A 19,870-nucleotide genomic window follows, 5' to 3' on the forward strand; every position below is an offset into this window, starting at 1 on the left:
ATAAGCATGAGTCATCAGACATCAGTCATATCAATGGCCTAGGCTAGTGGTCAATTATCAGGAGTGATCAGTCAACAGTCCTATCAATAGCCTAGGGTAGTGGTCAGTTATCTGGAATGACCAGTTAACAAAGCCATATTACTAGCCTAGGGTAGTGTTCAATTATCAGGAGTGATCAGTTTACAAAGTCATATCACTAGCCTAGGGTAGTGGTCAATTATCTGGAATGACCAGTTAACAAAGTCATATCACTTGCCTAGGGTAGCGGTCAATTATCTGGAATGACCAGTTAACAAAGTCATATCACTTGCCTACGGTAGTGGTCAATTATCTGGAATGACCAGTTAACAAAGTCATATCACTAGCCTAGGGTAGTAGTCAATTATCTTGAATGACCAGTTAACAAAGCCATACCACTTGTATAGGGTAGTGGTCATTTATCAGATCAGTTCAGTTAACAAATCTATATCACTAACCTAGAGTAGTGGTTAATTATCAGGAGTGATCAGTTAACAAAGTCACATCACTTTCCTAGGGTAGTGGTCAATTATTAGAAGTGATCAGTTAACAGAGGCATATCACTAGCCTAGGGTAGTGATCAATTTTTAGGAGTGATCAGTTAACAGAGACATATCACCAGCCTAGGGTAATAGTCCATCATCTGGAATGACCAGTTAACAAAGCCATATCACTAGCCTAGGGAAGTGGTCAATTATTTTGAATGACCAGTTAACAAATTCATATCACTAGCCTAGGGTAGTGGTCAATTATCTTGAATGACCAGTTAACAAAGCCATATCACTAGCCTAGGGTAGTGGTCAATTATCAGGAGTGATCAGTTTACAAAGTCATATCACTAGCCTAGGGTAGTGGTCACTTATCTGGAATGACCAGTTAACAAAGTCATATCACTAGCCTAGGGTAGTGGTCAATTATCTGGAATCACCAGTTAACAAAGTCATATCAGGAGCGTAGGGTAGTGGTCAATTATCTTGAATGACCAGTTAATGAAGCCATATCACTAGCCTAGGGTAGTGGTCAATTATCTGGAATGACCAGTTAACAAAGTCATATCACTAGCCTAGGGTAGTGGTCAATTATCTTGAATGACCAGTTAACGAAGCCATATCACTAGCCTAGGGTAGTGGTCAATTATCAGGAGTGATCAGTTTACAAAGTCATATCACTAGCCTAGGGTAGTGGTCAATTATCTTGAATGACCAGTTAACGAAGCCATATCACTAGCCTAGGGTAGTGGTCAATTATCAGGAGTGATCAGTTTACAAAGTCATATCACTAGCCTAGGGTAGTGGTCAATTATCTGGAATGACCAGTTAACAAAGTCATATCACTAGCCTAGGGTAGGTGTCAATTATCTGGAATGACCAGTTAACAAAGTCATATCACTAGCCTAGGGTAGTGGTCAATTATCAGGAGTGATCAGTTTACAAAGTCATATCACTAGCCTAGGGTAGTGGTCACTTATCTGGAATGACCAGTTAACAAAGTCATATCACTAGCCTAGGGTAGTGGTCAATTATCTGGAATCACCAGTTAACAAAGTCATATCAGGAGCGTAGGGTAGTGGTCAATTATCTTGAATGACCAGTTAATGAAGCCATATCACTAGCCTAGGGTAGTGGTCAATTATCTGGAATGACCAGTTAACAAAGTCATATCACTAGCCTAGGGTAGTGGTCAATTATCTTGAATGACCAGTTAACGAAGCCATATCACTAGCCTAGGGTAGTGGTCAATTATCAGGAGTGATCAGTTTACAAAGTCATATCACTAGCCTAGGGTAGTGGTCAATTATCTGGAATGACCAGTTAACAAAGTCATATCACTAGCCTAGGGTAGGTGTCAATTATCTGGAATGACCAGTTAACAAAGTCATATCACTAGCCTAGGGTAGTGGTCAATTATCTGGAATGACCAGTTAACAAAGTCATATCACTAGCCTAGGGTAATAGTCAATTATCTGGAATGACCAGTTAACAAAGCCATATCACTAGCCTAGGGTAGTGGTCAATTATCTGGAATGACCAGTTAACAAAGTCATATCACTAGCCTAGGGTAGTGGTCAATTATCTGGAATGACCAGTTAACAAAGTCATACCACTAGCCTAGGGTAATAGTCAATTATCTGGAATGACCAGTTAACAAAGTCATATCACTAGCCTAGGTTAGTGGTCAATTAACTGGAGTGACCAGTTAACAAAGTCATATCACTAGCCTAGGGTAGTGGTCAATTATCTTGAATGACCAGTTAATGAAGCCATATCACTAGCCTAGGGTAGTGGTCAATTATCAGGAGTGATCAGTTTACAAAGTCATATCACTAGCCTAGGGTAGTGGTCAATTATCTGGAATGACCAGTTAACAAAGTCATATCACTAGCCTAGGGTAATAGTCAATTATCTGGAATGACCAGTTAACAAAGCCATATCACTAGCCTAGGGTAGTGGTCAATTATCTTAAATGACCAGTTAACAAATTCATATCACTAGCCTAGGGTAGTGGTCAATTATCTGGAATGACCAGTTAACAAAGTCATATCACTAGCCTAGGGTAGTGGTCAATTATCTGGAATGACCAGTTAACAAAGACATACCACTAGCCTAGGGTAATAGTCAATTATCTGGAATGACCAGTTAACAAAGTCATATCAATAGCCTAGGGTAGTAGTCAATTATCTTGAATGACCAGTTAACAAAGCCATACCACTAGTATAGGGTAGTGGTCATTTATCAGATCAGTTAAGTTAACAAATCCATATCACTAACCTAGAGTAGTGGTTAATTATCAGGAGTGATCAGTTAACAAAGTCACATCACTTGCCTAGGGTAGTGGTCAATTATTAGAAGTGATCAGTTAACAGAGACATATCACTAGCCTAGGGTAGTGATCAATTTTTAGGAGTGATCAGTTAACAGAGACATATAACCAGCCTAGGGTAATAGTCCATCATCTGGAATGACCAGTTAACAAAGCCATATCACTAGCCTAGGGAAGTGGTCAATTATCTTAAATGACCAGTTAACAAATTCATATCACTAGCCTAGGGTAGTGGTCAATTATCTGGAATGACCAGTTAACAAAGTCATATCACTAGCCTAGGGTAGTGGTCAATTATCTGGAATGACCAGTTAACAAAGTCATACCACTAGCCTAGGGTAATAGTCAATTATCTGGAATGACCAGTTAACAAAGTCATATCAATAGCCTAGGGTAGTGGTCAGTTATCTCTAATGACCAGTTAACAAAGTCATATCACTAGCCTAGGGTAGTGGTCATTTATCAGATCAGTTAAGTTAAAAAATCCATATCAATAACTTAGAGTAGTGGTTAATTATCAGGAGTGATCAGTTAACAAAGCCACACCACTAGCCTAGGGTAGTGGTCAATTATTAGAAGTGGTCAGTTAACAGAGACATATCACTAGCCTAGGGTAGTGATCAGTTAACAGAGACATATCACCAGCCTAGGGTAATAGTCAATTATCTGGAATGACCAGTTAACAAAGCCATATCACTAGCTAGGAAAGTGGTCAATTATCTTGAAGGACCAGTTAACAAATTCATATCACTAGCCTAGGGTAGTGGTCAATTATCTTGAATGACCAGTTAACAAAGCCATATCACTAGCCTAGGGTAGTGGTCAATTATCAGGAGTGATCAGTTTACAAAGTCATATCACTAGCCTAGGGTAGTGGTCAATTATCTGGAATGACCAGTTAACAAAGTCATTGACTATTACCCTAGGCTGGTGATATGTCTCTGTTAACTGATCACTCCTAAAAATTGATCACTACCCTAGGCTAGTGATATGTCTCTGTTAACTGATCACTCCTAAAAATTGATCACTACCTTAGGCTAGTGATATGTCTCTGTTAACTGATCACTTCTAATAATTGACCACTACCCTAGTGATATGGCTTCATTAACTGGTCATTCAAGATAATTGACCACTACCCTAGGCTAGTGATATGACTTTGTTAACTGGTCATTCCAGATAATTGACCACTACCCTAGGCTAGTGATATGACTTTGTTAACTGGTCATTCCAGATAACTGACCACTACCCTAGGCTAGTGATATGACTTTGTTAACTGGTCATTCAAGATAGTTGACCACTACCCTAGGCTAGTGATATGGCTTCGTAAACTGGTCATTCAAGATAATTGACCACTACCCTAGGCTCCTGATATGACTTTGTTAACTGGTGATTCCAGATAATTGACCACTACCCTAGGCTAGTGATATGACTTTGTAAACTGATCACTCCTGATAATTGACCACTACCCTAGGCTAGTGATATGACTTTGTTAACTGGTCATTCCAGATAATTGACCACTACCGTAGGCAAGTGATATGACTTTGTTAACTGGTCATTCCAGATAATTGACCACTACCCTAGGCAAGTGATATGACTTTGTTAACTGGTCATTCCAGATAATTGACCGCTACCCTAGGCAAGTGATATGACTTTGTTAACTGGTCATTCCAGATAATTGACCACTACCCTAGGAAATAATTTTTACACTGATAAATTTTGATGTCACATTTGTAAGGCTACACTTATAAATATTTTAGTTAGCCCTTACCCTACCCAAAAGTACATTTTAGAGACAGTGGGTAGGTTGGTAGGCATTTTCTTTTTTCTCACAGCAAAGGGAAATTGAAGTGTCAGATGTTTTTTAGTCTTCATGTCTATCAGATTAAAAGAAAACTTTTTCACATCAGAACAACAAAAGAATTTGGGTAGGCAGCTATGTTTTGAGTACATGCAGGTAGGGTTAGGGCAAACAAACATATATTCCTTTGTATGGTCAATGAATTCCTTTAAAAATAAACAGAATGCAAGGATTACTACAAAAAATTTATAAAATCAGTTAAAGTTAGTAACCAGATAGCATGTTTAAATGTTATGATAATCTTAGATGTCTGTAAAATTGTGTACTGATGTTTTTGTTCAATAATATGAAAGAACCCAGGTTTTTAGTTACATCTAAAGATGTCATAGTTTATATTTACGATAGCTTGGAAAATATATATTTATGGATCAATGGGTAATGATTTTCTTCTGAAATTTATATGAACAACGGGTATATATGTACAGATTCTTGCAAACAAAAATACATGTACAATAAATGTATATGAATGGGGTGTCTGGTTAACAACAGCCAGATGTCTGTACAAACCCTGTACCTGCGTGCAAGATGAAATAAACACCCTTGCCCCACCCCTTTCGACCATATGTTAATGATGGGATCATAGGTAGCAGTAGTCCAGATAATTATGACCAAAAAAAATAAAATAGTCTTTCAAGACATCATAATTATTGGTCTAATCAGTAATTGAGTTAGGCTAAGGTTTGGTTTTACATTGGTTTATTCTGAGACATATATACAAGTGAATATGTCTCTCTCAAACACTGATTTAGGGGGTGAGCAGGGTGCATTGGACCCCCCTCTTGTAGGGAAAATTGGTGGATATATAGGGAATCACCCAGGCATGACTGGAGCATATATAGGGACTGGACTACAGACACAGGCACTTGTTTCTATCCATGGGAAGCCCCACTATCAACGTAAATATACGTTGATAGTGGGGCTTCCCATGGATAGAAACAAGTGCCTGTGACTACAGATCAGATATATAGCCAATAAATCGTCTACAGTAGGGGCATACGTTTTTTTAAATGCATGTAGACGATTGACGCGCTATAATGTATATTACATGTATATATTTGACCCGTAGTCAAGACTGAAGTCCCTATGCCATTGACTGGAGCAGCCCCACTCCCCCTTCCTAATGAAAATTTGGATCTGTTACTGTCGCTGGTTTAATATAGCTCTTCTGTATGTTTTCATATGTAACACATAGGGTAGCCCTCGTATGCATTCGTTGCGTGTAACTCCCCCCTTTAAATAATCGTCTTTTGAGTGCCTAGATGCCGTGTTTGTGCACAATATCTAAAGCTGATTCAGTATTCAAAATACTTATTTTGGTATCGTCTCTGTTCCAGTGATATATGCCCTACATCTTGGGAAATATCTAAGAACTTCTGAACATATTTTTGTTTTCCGCTTGCTGATAGTTCTGTGAAATTAAATAATCGCGCCAATGACGTGATCTCGTATCCCGCGTTGCTTCATAAAACTCATGAATATTCATACTACCCTAGGCTAGTGATACGTAGAGTCTACCGTCATTTACCAGACAGCGGTGATCGCCTGTATCCCTGCACTATTAACGATCATCAAGCGTCTTAGTGATCGTCATTGTGCAGGATAAACTTGAAATAATGTTTGTTTTGTAGGTACTTAATCACAATTCCCTAATGACAGTAGTGCTGATTGTCAATTATGAGAATTTAATTTGCCGAATAATTCGTGCAATATAGCATTATAGTTTTCCAACCACTTGCTCAACATTGGAACGGAAGTGACGATGCCCCTAAACGCACGAATGATGTTCACTAAAACCAGAGTTTTTGATGGAAACGCATCGAACTCGAAAGTTGTCTATTAACTGGTCCCAAGATATTTATTCATAGCCCATTGTATTACTAGGATAAATCGTATGCAACTAGAGGACGCTAAAAAGTGACCACATGCAGGGTCGCTATATATGTCAATTTATAATGACTGCATGATCTCCAAGAACGGCTGAGTAATAACTTTTGGTACTTTTTTCCTAAATATTTACGATTTTATTCCTTGACTTCGTTTTTCCAGAGTATTTTTTTCCGTGCAACGTTTTTGCGATTTGTTATTTCACGTGTTTCCGTGTTCAGACCCCCCTTTTTTACCCCTCTATTTAGATACCGAAGTGTACAAAGGTGATCGATTCAATAATAATGAAAATCTTGATGTTAAGTCACATATATAAAAAACACAGAAACGTATCAATATTTACCAATCACTAGTGTACATCCAAAACACACATAAATTTAAGAGTATTAATTTACAGTGTGTGAATAATATAAGAAATAAAGTGACATCAATGAATTAAATAAACATTTAATTAGCTTACAAGATAACTTAATTGATAGAGAATACTGTAAAAAGGAAACAGTAAAAGTTGTAAAAAATGTATATTAACGAATAGTCTTTTAATATTTTACTTGTTTTATTTTCATTTGAAAAAGATTTTTTTATCTGATTTGTCAAGTATGCATAATGATTTAATTGTTACAAATCAAATCCCAAATCCCACTATAACTCATTATGTAGAAGCCACAGCACTATTTTAAAATATCTCCCTGTGAATATCTAGACACAGATGTTTGATACCATATGCATAGGTCGTTATAATTAAATCTTGACCATTTATCTTTCACTTGTTTATCAAAGGGTACAACTGTCAACTTTGCTCAAGTCAGTAAACCATTGCAATGCATAAAATGTTGCTTTACAATAAATATACACGTTTGAAAAAGATCTATAGATTGTTTATTATCATATATCAGATAAGTGAACTAGCGATCTGTGAAAATTCTTTATTGTCATGTTTTAAATATCTTAGATACCCCGTATGGAGGTGCTCTTAATTGCAGGAAGCTAATACAGATAAGATGAATAGGTTTTCCGAATGAACAATAATTTAGCTTCCGAATATTCCTCCATAGACTATATTTCTAACTAATTTATATGCGTGAACCCTCAGGGGTTCACGCAAAAATAATTTGTCTTTTTTTTTTAAATTATGGAATCAAGACGTTTCGGCCATTTACCATTTCGGCCATGTAATAAAAGTCGTTTCGGTCATACATTTACATTATCTCTTCAGTGGCGTAGCCGCCTATAGGCAATGTAGGCACTTGCCTATGTAACGAAAAATTTGTCCCGGCGTGACATTTGTTCGTCGAAACTTATTTCATAGGAACTATGTTCCACCAGAATTTATATAACAGAAAATTTATACCCGGAATATATATTATAAGGAAATATGTTCCAGCACTGTAAAATTTGTTCCGGAACTAATTTTTTTACTAAATGTGAAATAAGTTCCTGGTGTTATAGATTAACATGATGCATTAACTTTATATTAAGCAAGACATTCTATAGTTGTACCTGACAAATTTAATACTCATCATCGAAGTCTTTAAGCAACACGAGAACATTCAAACTAGGGGAAATTCGCCTTATTGCGGACACCTTTTCAAATCCGGAAGTTTGGATACCGTCGAGGTAAATCTTTTAGAAATTCAAATTAAGTCAGCATATATATATTGTACGTAGATAATATGATTAAAAAAACAAATGCACAACTATGATAAATATTTTAAACACGCCACAAGTTTCATTTTTCTACAAATTCTGATATGAAGTGACATATGTTTAATTGCATTATTCATAAAAAAATTATTGATCTATAAAAAAATTCTGAGTGATTTTTCCTACATGTGTATTCTTCTCTTTTCTGCCTCATTAGTGTCATTTTTTTTTATCGAGAATGTAATTTTGCTATACTCCACAGGATCCATATTGCCGGAAGTTTACACTTTTTTTTTATTACGTTATCAATATAATACACGTTTTTATAATGTACTTGAATGATAACTTTAAACTCACGGATAACAATGCTCAGTATTAAAGATAACTTGTATAACCAGTGGAACACATTTCACATGCAAACAAGGAACTTATTTCACCAGGTAAGGAACAAATCTCACAAACTCAGAACTTATTTCACTAGGTAAGGAACAAATTTCACAAACCCAGAACTTATTTCACCAGGTAAATTGTGGAACTTATTTTATAAAGATGGAACAAATTAAATAGAAATTATCTGTGAAAAAAAGTTCTCCCAGAATATATTTCCTGTGATATTTATTCCATTGGAACTTTTTTCACAGGAACAAATTTTGGCTCACAACTACACATCATTTTGTCAAGCATGATATATATTGCTCAAAATTCAAGGTATTTGTATATTTTTCTCAGTTTTTTTTAATTACGCTTTTCATTCATGGATATCACATTGAATAAACAGTGATGCACCCGTTTTCCGGGTTTTCATTTTTAATATATTAGGAACTTTGGTAAATCATTAAGCTGATTCTCGGCTGACTACTACACTTTGTTCATGTTTGAGTGTAGCGTAATACAAGCGGATTCCAGTTTAGTAAATCATGGCACCATGATTTGAAGACAAGCAAACAAATCACAGACCTTATACAAAATGCAAAGACTTGTTAACTCGTTCTTTGCAAAGAAAGAAACAGCAGATAAAAATCAGTTAAGTAGTGAAAGTGCATAACACAAATGATTATAAACCGGCAAAATGCTGCAAGTTCGTCCGGGAAAGATGACAGGCATTCGACACATTGACCAAGGTTACATGCGATAACCAACCGTATCCGGATATATATGAGTGCATTACAGATGGTACCATTACTAATAGTGCAGTGAAAAGGAGACTTTTAAAAGAAGAATGGAAAGAAGTTCACAAATTTCATTTTCCGTCAAGGTGACTATACGTGCATGCATAACTATTTCCTATTTCAACTGATTAAAAAAGAAAGAACAAAGTTTTAATCAAAAGAAATTTTTATATGGCAGTCAGACTGCTCAAATCATATAAATCATTATAAATATTGGTCAAAATCATTCACAATATAACCATCATTTATCGTCGATCTTCTATAATAGAAAAACAAAGGATATGTGATATCCATCCATGACACAAAGTCAGTACATGTACAGCAAAACAAAACACACAAAAAGCAAATGAACAGCGCTTGTATTACTGTTCTTCATCTTCATCAATAGTTCCTCTCCTATATATCAAGTTCTTAATTCCCTGATTTGCTAAAAGCTGTCACCATAACAGAGATAACTTAATCATGTTAATATGCATGTATAAATGTACGGGTGTGCGGCCCGGAAAATTTTTACCCACCCCATTCATATATATATATTACAAATGAAAAAAGGACACCCATTCATTTATTTCTCATGTATTAGATGTTTTATGTAACCTTTATATAGGTGAATAAACAGAATCAGTCTAATGTCACAGTACCCAAATTGCACCGAGTACCCAAATTGCACCCATTTTGCAAAAATAACAGCGGAAATCCTACAAGTTTTCTTAGAGACTGAACAATCTGTATTTTTTATGATTTGGCAGTATGCATGTCTTTGAACATAGCTAAATAATTCTAAATATACTCAAAACGTTCCAAGCACATATCAACAGATGAAGTATATTAACTGGAAAAATTAAAATCTATACAGAAACGTCGCCATGAGATGTCCACTAAAAAGTCATCTTTTAAAAATGAGCAATTAAAATATGTTACAGGCATCCATTTCTTAAAAAATGAATATTAAGCATGGACTGTTGTCATGTTGTTCTAAATATTTGAAGAAATAAAACGAAACATCAGTTATTTGATTTTTATGGATGTGAATTTAAGCGTGAATGCAATTTGGGTACTCCTCATTACAGAATCATGGATCGTTTGGAGGTCGATTCAAACCCATTTTTCTATGATTCAATATGGATTTAAAATTGTGTCATTGAATAGGCCTGGCGCATGAATATATTTATTGGTTAACGCAAAAATATGTGTACTCCGTGAAATTTGCAATCTGATAAAAAATAAACTACAAAAACTCTTATTATCATTCAAACGAATGTTTTGTGTTTATCATTTAATTTAACTATTAAGACCTATTAACGCGAACTGAAAATAAATTTTGTTAACGTCGATCCGGATTGTGTCATTATCGCCGCCATCTTGTTTACATTGGTTACGAAAAGAAGTTCGGTCAACGTCGTTTATCGAAAAATAAACAACGTCAAGAACAACTACCGGAAGTCCTCTCAACCAATCATATCAACGTATTCTCTAATATGCAAATCATATAAGAATTATATTGTATTGAACAAAATACACACAGAATGGAAACTTTTGTCTGATCATAAATAAACGTAGGTGAAAAAACTGTCTAAATAGGTGCAATTTGGGTACCCTCACGTACAGATTATTATAGGATTAAACGCCTTTTTAAAGGAATTTATTGGCGTATAAACTCGACCAATTCACTCACAAACAAATAAAAGTCCGAAGGACTTTTATAATATGTTTGTGAGTGACTTGGTACAGTTTATACACCAATAAATTCCTTTGAAAAGGCGTTTAATCCTTATAATTCTTTAAAAATGGAAGTAAGGAATTCATTTTCCCACACTCGTAACCTCTATCACACGTAAATTGTATATTTGTATCATTGAATTGGCCTGGCGCATGAATATATTTGTTGGTTAACGCAAAATTATGTACTCCATGAAATTTGCTATCTGATAATAAATAACTGCAAAAACTCTTATTGTCATTCAAAAGTGTTTATTATTTAAATTAATGATTAACGCGAAGTGAAAATACATTTTGTTAACGTCGAGCCGGATTGTGTTATTATCGCCGCCATCTTGTTTACATTGGTTACGAAAAGAAGTTCGGTCAACGTCGTCTATCGAAAAATAAACAACGTCAAGAACAACTACCGGAAGTCCTCTCGACCAATCATATCAACGTATTCCCTAATATGCAAATCATATAAGAATTATTACAAGGAAAAAGCATCTAAGTCAAATACTATTTGACTAATATACTGGATTTGAGTTTTTTAAGACCTGCTTCTGAATTCAGGTGTCAAAATATACAGCCCATTGATATATGTCATTTGTGAAAGTAAGACCCTAACACATTTAAAATTTCTCAAATTCCTACCCCTTTCATGTATCAGCAACAAAAAAAGAAGACCACTTTTTGGGCCGCTCATCCGTACCTACCTAAATGGCCAAAGTTACCCCTGGCCTCCCTGGTCACGATATCTGGAAATAATTTCTTTTCGATTATAAACTCTTGTGCATGATCAAAAACAAAAAATACACGAGGTTTTAAAATGTACGGAAATGGGGTAATCAACCGTGTGATTAAGACATCAACCCAAAACCATCAAGGAATATTATAGAATAGCAATGAAGAATATCGCTATTTATATAAAACACGAATGAACAAACATATTTTTACAATAGAGTGATATCTGGTGGCAAGAGAAAGCTTTCATCACAATGGTTAACAGATCACCCTTGGCTACGATACTCCATTGCAAATGATTCTGTCTACTGTATTTCTTGTGTGTTGTTCGGAATACAGGAGGGAAAGGAAAAAATATTTGTGAAACCAGTCAGTGATTGGAAAAACAAGTCAACACTAGTTGCCCGACATCTCAAACCTGGGTCTCAACATTCAGGTTGTTCCTGTGCTGCAGACGAATTCCTCAGGGTAATATTATTTATCTGCATTTAACAAAGATTAATTAAAGTTTGCACAATAAACTTGAATAGTACCATATTTGCAGAATCAGATGCAAAAATCATTCTATTTTTAAAATAAATAAATTAGTTTATTCATAAGTGTGGACACAGATCAGTGTGGATAGTAATTGCTTATTACTTGTTAGTATTTTTGACAGAATTTTGTTTTTGCACTGAGTTCATGCATTGGTGGTGCCCCACCAGATGTTTTCTGATCTAATTCTATGGTTCCACAGTGACAGCAATCTTGGATTTTTAGATCAGTAGCAAAAGTTCAAAATTAGCAAAGTGCAGGGTTCAACTTTAACTTTTTAACATATGAATTATTACTTGTCCTGAAGAGACAGCCATGCACTTGTCAAAATGTTGTACTTGCTTTAGAAATTTCCCTGGCATATTTAAGGACATAAAATCTTGTAAGATTTAATTTTTTTTACGCGTATTTTTCTTCTGAAAAAATCCCAAGAGTCAGCAGCTGTTTTATCTGAATGTTATTTAAGAACATAATGTTATCTCTAACCATTAAAACACTGGTTTATTAAAAAGATGCAACATGTTTTATTCATGACAATTCGAGTGGATCTCCGAATACCAGTGGCTTTCCGATTAGATAACTGTACACAAATACCGGTGCCACAAAAGAAACAGGTTATAAATTGATCACTATCGTCACAAGTCATCGTGCTGTCATCACTCTTTGTTCGTATCCGGTAGTCATACGGACTATCATATACAAATAAAGGAACATGGGGTAATCAAATACGAGAAACTAACTATTTAACACAATATAACAAATTTAAACAACCACAAAACATCATCCCGAGGCCACAATATGTATTGATATAAACAAATATAAACACAGGGGTTGTTGTAGATTACAGATATAGTTCTTACCAACATACAATTCACAAACAATTGAGACCTGAAAAATAGTCTTAACAGTCTTTTTCTTTTTTCCTTCTTAGATTGAAGTCCGTACTGTTTTGTGAAGTTGTACTTAGGTAAAACTCTACAGAGTGTTGAAATGTTTATATTGTCATTGCTTGTTGGATAGAAGGTAATTATAAAGATAATTGCTTCGATATATGTGGTAATAGTGGCCAATAAATGAACTAAATAATAAAAATCAATAAATGAATGAATCTTGATCATGTTTAACTTAATGTCCATCTCGAGTGGAGATTAGAAATTGCTTCCCGATACCCCGGTGCCAATTATTTAATAAAAAAAACCAAAGACTGATGTAGACGTCAAATGAATAAAAAATTGATAAATAGATAATAAAATTATCACACATTTCTTTCACCTATATTATTTTCTGAAAAATTATTTTCTTTTAAATTTTCTTTTGTAATTAACGTAAATGGTTTATGCTTTATATTTTTACAATAAAATTCAAAAGTAATTTATCTTTAATTTAGCTTTTTTAGCTGGGTGTTCGTTATCAAAAGTAGAGTATATTTAAATATGCTTTTGCGATTAATGCTTTTCTCCTAATTTCGTAGGGTGGGTCTCCCATTTCTACCTGTAATGCTTTTACCGAGACTGGCTTCATGAAACCTGTACATAAACGCAAAGACTGTGTCTGTATTTTGTCTAGTCCCTTCTTAATAGTTGCAGACGCTTTACAATACTTGACAAAAAGACATCCATAAGTATTCAAAAGGTAATAAAAATAAAAAAGATAATTAGAAGACAGAAGAATACAGACTTATTCATTATCCTTAACTTGTGTAAAGACTGGTTTAATAGATGTAAGTTATTTATAAGATAATCCACTGATGTAAAATTCTGTATTAAATGTGTATTTAAGCTATATGTTATTTGTATATACTGCATATTGCAAATACATGAAATAGAAAATAACAAAAGACAAATTGCTAAATAAGTATAAAAAAGAAAATATGAAAAAAAAATCAGAAATAAAAAATATTGCCCCGAGATCATAATTATGTAATTGGATTGTATACTTATATCAATATTGTGTTGTTTCACACATGGTGTTGATTGCCTTTAAGGTTTATTTCTATTTGAGGAATCTGTCAGTCTGATCAATTGTAATTTTTATTAGTATGAAATGTGAAATCACGGTAGGGGGTACTTTGATTTATTTTTCATATTCCTTTGATAAATAGTCCTACTTATTTGTAATGCATATACAAATACGAACAGTCGTTTATATAGACAATAACTGTTTAATGTCTTCAAATATCAGCTGTATTTGTACGAGGCTAAAAAAACAGGTGTAATGCGAGCTTCAGCAAGCTATTAATCCTGTTTCGAGCCGAGCACAAATACAGCTGATATTTAAAGACACCAAACAGTTATTGTCTTTATCCTGCAATTAGTTTTGTACATTGTTTTTGCTTTGAAAGACAGAAAAAACTCACATTTATTGCATTTATTTTCGATTTAGAATATATTAGTTTTTGTTTATTTTACCGTTGTTGCCCGCGTAGTAATATTAAAAAAAAGTCACTCAATCAGCTGATGACCGGTACGCAGCATGGTCAACACTAATACATCGCTCAAAGTTAATAATTATTTATTATAACATAACAACTAATTTCAACAGTAAAAAGAAATAACAAAACATTATCCGATTTAAGACAAAAGTGTATGATTTGTCATACGCTTCAGAATTTCGAACTGACCGTGACATTCACTGATTATTGACATTTTTCATGGTTGATTTTGTGTTATACACATGTGTAATGCTTTTATGACAATAATGCATTTATAACATATAAAATATAGAATTAAAAGAATGGAAGACAAAATATTTTCATTTTTATTTCACATTGCTCTAAAGAAATGCTTGAAAACAAAGAGAACGTAAATTAATCTATAGTTCACATAAGGTCAAGCAATACGTCATTGTAATGCGACTGCAATACACATTCTGAGGTCACTAAATTTCATACAACACTCGTCAACAGCAATACACAAAGTAGTCCGGCAGTGGGCGGAGGTTTAAATGCAGGGCTGACCTAGATAGAGATCCGGTTGGAGAGCAATTAAGCCAATATGGAAATGGGAGGGGCCTAACTATCTTATCAATTATTTACAGAAGTCAGCATGGTAAACAGAAAACAAACACATGTGGAATTTACCTTTGTGTAGATATTTATAATCCGGTCTAAAACAAATAAGTAAGAAATAACAAGATTATGTTGATCAGAAATATAAGCATGTTGATAATAATTAACACTTGTAAATTTAATGCATTGGTGTAATTATTCTGTTTCTAAATTAAACTAGAAATGTAGTGGTTCCAAATGTTTATCCTGTAATTATATGTTATTTTTTTGTAAATTTTCTTTCCTTTTTGTGAAGCCGGTGCATTAGGATTCCTTGATTTCCACACTGATGTATAGCCTCTGTCCACATTCTCATTCCAATGGCATACTGCCAAATTTGATCTTAATTTATATTGATCATCACCAAAGCAAATTCTTTTGTCTTGAAATATGTTCACAAAATTGTTAAAACTTTCAACATAAAATTTTTCTTTAGCAAGAATGTAATCTTGAGGATATTTATAAATAGTTGAACTTTTTATAGCAGACTCTAACATTTTTCTGACTTTTCCAATTGTAATTACAATCCTAGATGGCTCATAGTTTGAATCAACTTTGCACCTTGATGAATGATGACAATTAACATGGTTACCACAATAATGTTCAACAATGTTATCCAAACTTTCCTTAAGTTTTAGAGAATTTTGCTCACAGTTACGGACGGCCCAGTTAATGTGTGTTGCTATGGGTTCAACTTTATCTCCCAGCTGTACACTCCAACTTATACCCTCTGAACGTTTAGTACCTTTTGAAATCTTGATGACAGCTTTTTTACAGCCTTGACAGCATGCCATAAGTCATTCTGATTGACAGTAAATTGAGTGTCCCTCACAAATTTATTTACAGCCAAATTTCTATCATGTGCATGAATTTTAATGGACACATTTTTATTTTCCAAATTTTCATAAATTATTTGTGTTCCCAGTCTTTCATGTCGTTGGGCAACTTTATCCTGTGACTTTGTAACATGTTCACAGTCCATCACTTTGTGAGTTTTTTCTCCTAATGCTACAACTGAAGTATCTTTCGCGTTTTTCCTCCAACCGTATCTAGCATCTGTCATGATGTTGATGCCATCTAGGTCATCATATGAAGAAATTTCATCATTTATGGCATTGTCAACTGATTGAACACTTTCATTTTCAGCATGTTCTTTATATTTTCTAAAGAACTTTGATCTTCTCTCTTTAGTGATGCAGCCAATTCCTGACCCATTTACAAATCTAGTGTAATGTACTGGCAAAAGTCCACTATTATAAAATGCATGACAAATCCTGTGATTGACCAAGAAGGTACGATGATGACGACCATAAATAGGAATGTAATTCTTCCTTGGTACACTTCAGTCTTACAGATGCTAAATGTCCTTTCATAGTTCTTTTCAATACTTTTAGCTTTCCATTACCAATACTGGTATGTGCTTCAAAAAGTTCTCTATATGTATCCAAAGATTTTTCTGTAGTAACGAACAGTCTTTGGTCTACATCCTGTCGCCTTGTTTGGGAATAGGTGGATAGGAAAGGATGAAGCTCTTTCGAATTGTCACTTCCAAGTTGTTGTTTAATCCAAAAGTCTAAAAGTTCCTCCCTCTATAATTAAACTATTGTTAACTGGCTTATTCAAAGTTGAAGTCAAATAACTCTTTACTTTTTTCATCACCAGAAATTTCTATTCTATAATTGGGAGGACGTTTTTGTGAAGAATCTTGTTTTTCAGTAGCCATGATCATGAAAGGAATTGAAGGAATGAGCAGAAATGGGATATGAAATAATCAGGAGATTATGTTTCATGATATTCAGTTACAGCTAGTGCCAACTTAGAAAAAATGTATCTAAAGGGTTCATGATCATTGAATTTTATATAAATAAAAGTGATCAATGCAAATTTCTTTGATCATTACATGGCTTTTTCAATAAATTAATTTTTGATTTTTTTTTTGATTTTTTTTTTGTGATTTGCTGTCAAAAAATAGTATTTCATTTCTTTCTAAATGAATAACTACGTGTAATCCCCTAATTGCCTCTGGACTTGACATGCAATCCCCTAATTGCCTCTGGACTTGTTTACATCTAATGTACAAATTTTATGAGGTCACCTGCAGAGTCAGTAACTTTCTGTACACATAACCTGGTGATAAAATCCATTCCAGGTTATCTTTGAAGTCATAAAAATATTTTGTTTGTGTGCATTCTACATTATCCTAAAAATGAGTGATAAGAAAGTTACTATGGAATTAAGCGATCTTCAATAAGAAACTATAAAAAATAACTATAAAAAATTTGCTTGGGCATAATGATTGGGAAATTAAAATTCTTGATGACTCTGCTGTTACTAATGAAAGAGGCGGGAATGCACAAAATCCACAGATGACCACAGAACAGAGTACTCAAACAGACAATAATGAAGAAGATGAAGACGATGATCAGCCTGGATTTGTCATACAGCAAGACCCGTCCCAAGAAGAATGCAGATATTGCTTTTGTAAGCCATGCATTACGGATGTACAAAACAGACAAATGTGGTGACATGGTCAGTCAGAAGTACCCCATCAAAGAAACAGAAGTTTGAGAAAGGAACACTACAAAAGATTTTGGACTATGCTTCTCCATCGTGGTGCATGGAATGATGATATATATATGGTTATGAAAGCAGATGCCATGACCAGGGACCACAGAACCCAAAGATTTGACTGGCACAAGAGAGACATTATGCCAAAATGTGTTGTGACACTTGTGCGTTGTTGGTTTCCCAATCCTTGTTGGTTTCCGTACATGGGACACATGTGGGAATAATTTTCTTTATTCTCCTGCAGGATTTTTATTAATTTAATTGAAAGTCCTTTGTTCTGTATATAACACAATTTTGGAGGGAAAATGATTGTGACCGGATAACATTGAATATTATGACTGTAGTTACATTTTTTGGCAAATTAGCTGCATATTTATTTGGTTCTTTGAATTATGAAAGAAGTATAGAATGGATATAGGGATTACGTAGGAATGGAATAACTTTAACACAACAGGTAAGGTGTTTGTTGATATTTTGCATGGAAGCATGGCTGCATGGCAACATTTACTTCCTGTGTAAACAAAAACAATGTTTATATCCGCCCAGCTGTCAATCAAAGTATATTTAAAAAGAAAAGTACCTCTGCTTCATGATTTGTTTTATGAATATAACGAAATAAAATTGGTTGATAATTTTTATTTATCCTGCAACATATTATATAGTTCAGTTCTAGGTTCTGTGACATTTTTTTTTCTTCTAAAAATCACTCTTTGAACAAGGTAATTCTAAAAAATATGTCCCTGAAATGAATGTGGCTAAGAAATTTGAATTTACCACTATTTCATTCATTGGCTGCTATTTATACTCTTTCCCTGGCCTTTAAAGCGATATCTGCAAGTATACAAATACAGGCTAGCGATATCTGATGGGCTGTTAATGTATGATAAGACACCCAATTGCAGGATTAAAAAAAATCAACTGACCACGCACCTCTACATTAAATGTGATGGTAAAAAATTTGATGACACAAAAGTTCGCGGATTATGCATTTCCTCCTCAGGGGTGAAAAGGGGGAGGGTACACTTCGACATACTTGTGTTAGGGGTGAGGAGCTGAGAGATTCAATCTGATAAAAATTCGCAACTCGCGTGCTCGTCATATGAGCATAACAAATTCAGAGATCAATATTTTAATTAGATTGTGAGAAATGAGTACCCCACCTTTTGATCTATTTTAAATGACACAAATACATACCCTATCATATATTTTTTTACACAAAATCTACCTAAAGCTTTAATGCTTACGCTATGCATTGAGAGATAATTATATTTGACAAATATCTGATGCATTTACGGCTGTAGTTTTGATTGCATGTGAATAGTTTCTGATACTTATGATCCAATAAGTAACCATGTCATATATTTTATCTTACTTTCTCGACTTTATCATATATTCTTACGGCTCACCACTCATTCCATAGTAAGTACCCCCCCCCCCCCCCCCCCCCCCCCCCCCCCCCACGAAATTTCATCCAGTCAGTCCAATGTGTGTTAAAACAAATTGTAGAGTTATATATATGCATTGTTTTACCTCATATTTCAGCTATGAAAAAACGAAATGGCGGGCTAGACAGAAGTGGGTAATGGACGCTCTTACATGAATGTCTTATATTGTGTACTTAATGCAAATTCATAAGGAATGGAGTACTGGGAGTTGAACTATATTGGTATAGATAGAATAATTCACCTGTAAATAGCAAGTATATACAAAAACGTGATAAATATTGATGAACTGACACTCTCTATTTTGTCACAAAAATGGCGGAGACACAAAATAATAATGTAAACAATAGACTTGCCACATGTCATACACCTGTTGGGAATAGTATTCAACAGGCCCGGCAAGTATTATATGGCCAGACATCACAATATAACGTCCCATGTA

The sequence above is a fragment of the Mytilus californianus genome, unplaced genomic scaffold, assembly GCF_021869535.1.
Source record: "Mytilus californianus isolate M0D057914Y unplaced genomic scaffold, xbMytCali1.0.p SCAF_8, whole genome shotgun sequence".
Lineage (NCBI taxonomy): Eukaryota > Metazoa > Mollusca > Bivalvia > Mytilida > Mytilidae > Mytilus > Mytilus californianus.